General features: G+C 37.8%; 1 non-coding gene across 1 annotated transcript; it reads right to left on the bottom strand.

The window, feature by feature from the left end:
- Positions 1-1,215: 1,215 nt before the first annotated feature.
- LOC112708507 (small nucleolar RNA R71) lies at positions 1,216-1,323 on the bottom strand. The gene has a single exon (XR_003156361.1). It is a non-coding gene; the product is annotated as a small nucleolar RNA R71 (small nucleolar RNA).
- Positions 1,324-3,599: the final 2,276 nt, after the last annotated feature.

The raw sequence follows: 3,599 nt of genomic DNA, 5'->3' as shown, positions 1-3,599 counted from the left end.
TAACAATTAATGTGATTGAGTCAAAAATTTGAAGTTTGTTACTTTCTTGTTAAGAAAGGTTCAATCTTTAAATTCTAGAATCATATCTTTTAGTTTCTTGTTAGTCAAGTAATCAATTTTAATTTTAAAAATTAAATCCTTTTCAACCATATCTTTACAATCATATCTTCTTACCATATTTTTTTTTTAAAATCATATCTTTTTTCAAAAATTTGATTTCAAAATATCTTTTCTAACTTCCTATCTTTCCAAAATTGATTTTTAAATCTTTTTCAACTAACCAACTGACTTTGTTTGTTTCTTATTTTTTTCAAAACCACCTAACTAGTTTTCCCTCTCTAATTTTCGAAAATCATCTCCCTCTTTTTCAAAATTCTTTTAATCAATTAATTGTTTCAAATTTTAATTCTAATTTTATTTCTTCTCTTAATTTTCGAAAATCACTAACTCTTTTTCAAAATTTATTTTCAAATTTCTCCTTCTCTCATCCTATTCTATTTATTTATTCATTTACTAACACTTCTCCTTATTTCAAGAATTCGAATCTATCCTCCCCCTTGTGTTTGGATTCTTAACTCTGCTCCTTCTTCTATTCCTTTCTTCTTCTACTAACATAAAGGAATCTCTATACTGTGACATAGAGGATTCCTTTTCCTTTTCTGTTCTCTTCTTTCTCATATGAGTAGGAACAAGGAAAAAAGCATTCTTGTTGAAGTTGATCCGGAACCTAAAAGGACTCTGAAGAGGAAACTAAGAGAAGCTAAATTACAACAATCCAGAGACAACCTTACTAAAATTTTCGAACAAGAAAAGGATATGGCAGCTGAACCTAACAACAATAATGCAAGGAGGATGCTTGGTGATTATACTACACCTACTTCCAAGTTTGATGGAAGAAGCATCTCAATCCCTACCATTGGAGCAAACAATTTTGAGTTGAAACCTTAACTAGTTGCTCTAATGCAACAGAACTGCAAATTTCATGGACTTCCATCAGAAGATCCCTACCAGTTTTTAACTGAGTTCTTGCAGATCTGTGAGACTGTTAAGACTAATGGAGTAGATCCTGAAGTCTAAAGGCTCATGCTTTTCCATTTTGCTGTAAGAGACAGAGCTAAAACATGGTTGGACTCACAACCTAAAGATAGCCTAGACTCATGGGATAAGCTGGTTGTGGCCTTCTTGGCTAAGTTCTTTCCTTCTCAAAAGCTGAGCAAGCTTAGAGTGGATGTTCAGACCTTCAAACAAAAAGATGGTGAATCCCTCTATGAAGCTTGGGAAAGATACAAGCAGATGACCAAAAGGTGTCCTTCTAACATGCTTTCAGAGTGGACAATTCTGGATATATTCTATTATGGTCTATCTGAGTTCTCTAAGATGTCACTGGACCATCCTATAGGTGGATCCATTCACCTAAAGAAAATGCCTGCAGAAGCTCAAGAACTTATTGACATGGTTGCAAATAACCAATTCATGTACACTTCTGAGAGGAATTTCGTGAATAATGGGATGCCTCAGAGGAAGGGAGTTTTTGAAATTGATGCTCTGAATGCCATATTGGCTCAGAACAAAATGTTGACTCAGCAAGTCAACATGATTTCTCAAAGTCTGAATGGATGACAAAATGCATCCAATAGTACTAAAGAGGCATCTTCTGAAGAAGAAGCTTATTATCCTGAGAACCCTGCAATGGCAGAGGTGAATTACATGGGTGAACCCTATGGGAACACCTATAATTTATCATGGAGAAATCATCCGAATTTTTCATGGAAGGATCAACAAAAGCCTCAACAAGGCTTTAATAATGGTGGAAGAAATAAGCTTAGCAATAGCAAGCCTTTTCCATTATCTTCTCAGCAACAGATAGAAAATCCTGAGAAGAACTCCTCTAACTTAGCAAACATAGTCTCTAATCTGTCTAAGGCCACTTTAAGTTTCATGAGTGAAACAAGGTCCTCCATCAGAAATTTGGAGGCACAAGTGGGCCTGCTGAGTAAGAAAGTCACAGAAACTCCTCCTAGTACTCTCCCAAGCAATACTGAAGAGAATCCAAAAAAAGAGTGCAAGGCCATTAACATAATCAACATGGTCGAACCTAGAGAGGAAGGAGAGGACGTGAACCGAATGAGGAAGACCTCATGGGATGTCTCTCAAGCAAGAAGGAGTTCCTATTGAGGACCTAAAGGAATCTGAGGCTCATATAGAGACCATAGAGATTCCATTAAACCTTTTTCTGCCATTCATGAACTCTTAAGACTATTCTTCCTCTGAAAAGGATGAAGATATAACTGGAGAGCAAGTTGCTCAATATCTAGGAGCTATCATGAAGCTGAATGCCAAGTTGTTTGGTAATGAGACTTGGGAAGGTGAACCTCCTTTGCTTATTAGTAAACTAGATACATGGGTTCAACAAACTTGACCTCAAAAGAGACAAGATCCTGGTAAATTCTTAATACCCTGTACCATAGGCACCATGACCTTTGAGAAAGCTCTGTGTGACCTAGGGTCAAGCATAAATCTTATGCCACTCTTTGTAATGGAGAAGCTGGGGATCATTGAGGTACAGCCTGCCATATTCTTATTACAAATGGCAGACAAGTCAGTAAGACAAGCTTATGGATTGGTAGAGGACGTGTTAGTAAAGGTTAAAGGCCTTTACATCCCTGCTGATTTCATAATCTTAGACACTAGGAAGGAGGAGGATGAATGCATCATCCTTGGAAGACCCTTCCTAGCACAGTAGGAGCTGTGATTGATGTTGACAGAGGAAAGCTAGTCCTTCAATTAAATGGGGACTACCTTGTGTTTAAAGCTCAAGGATACTCCTCTGCAACCATGGAGAGGAAGCATGAAAAGCTTCTCTCAGTATAGAGTCAAACAAAGCCCCCACACTCAAACTCTAAGTTTGGTGTTAAAACCCCAAATCCAAACTCTAAGTTTGGTGTTGGGAGTCTACAACATTGACTTGATCACCTGTGAGGCTCCATGAGAGCCCACTGTCAAGCTAATGACATTAAAGGAACGCTTATTGGGAGGCAACTTAATTTTTATTTATCTAATTTTATTTTTATTTTATTGTTCTTTTATGTTTTCTTATGTTCATGATCATGTAGAGTCACAGAATAAATACTAAAATTAAAAACAGAATCAAAAATAGCAAAAAAAATAGCACACCCTGGAGGAAGGGCTTACTGGCGTTTGAACGCCAGTAAGGAGCATCTGGCTGGCATTCAACGCCAGAACAGAGCATGGATCTGACGTTGAACGCCAGAAACAAGCAGCATTCTAGCGTTTAAACGCCAGGATTACACTCTGAGGAGAGCTGGCGTTAAACGCCAGAAACAAGCATGGAACTAGCGTTAAACGCCAAAAACAAGAATCAATCTGGCGTTAAATGCTAGGATTGCATGCAGGGGGCATTTTACACACCTCATTGGTGCAAGGATGTTAAATCCTTGACACCTCAGGATCTGTGGATCCCACAGGATCACCTCAGGATTTGTGGACCCCACATGATCCCCATCTACTTCAACTCACCTTATCTCCTCTTCAAACAATCCAATAACACTATTTCCCAAAAACTCTTCACCAATCACCTC

Source organism: Arachis hypogaea, chromosome 8 (genome assembly GCF_003086295.3).
Source record: "Arachis hypogaea cultivar Tifrunner chromosome 8, arahy.Tifrunner.gnm2.J5K5, whole genome shotgun sequence".
NCBI classification, from domain to species: domain Eukaryota; kingdom Viridiplantae; phylum Streptophyta; class Magnoliopsida; order Fabales; family Fabaceae; genus Arachis; species Arachis hypogaea.
This window is presented reverse-complemented; position numbering and strand designations above follow the sequence as displayed.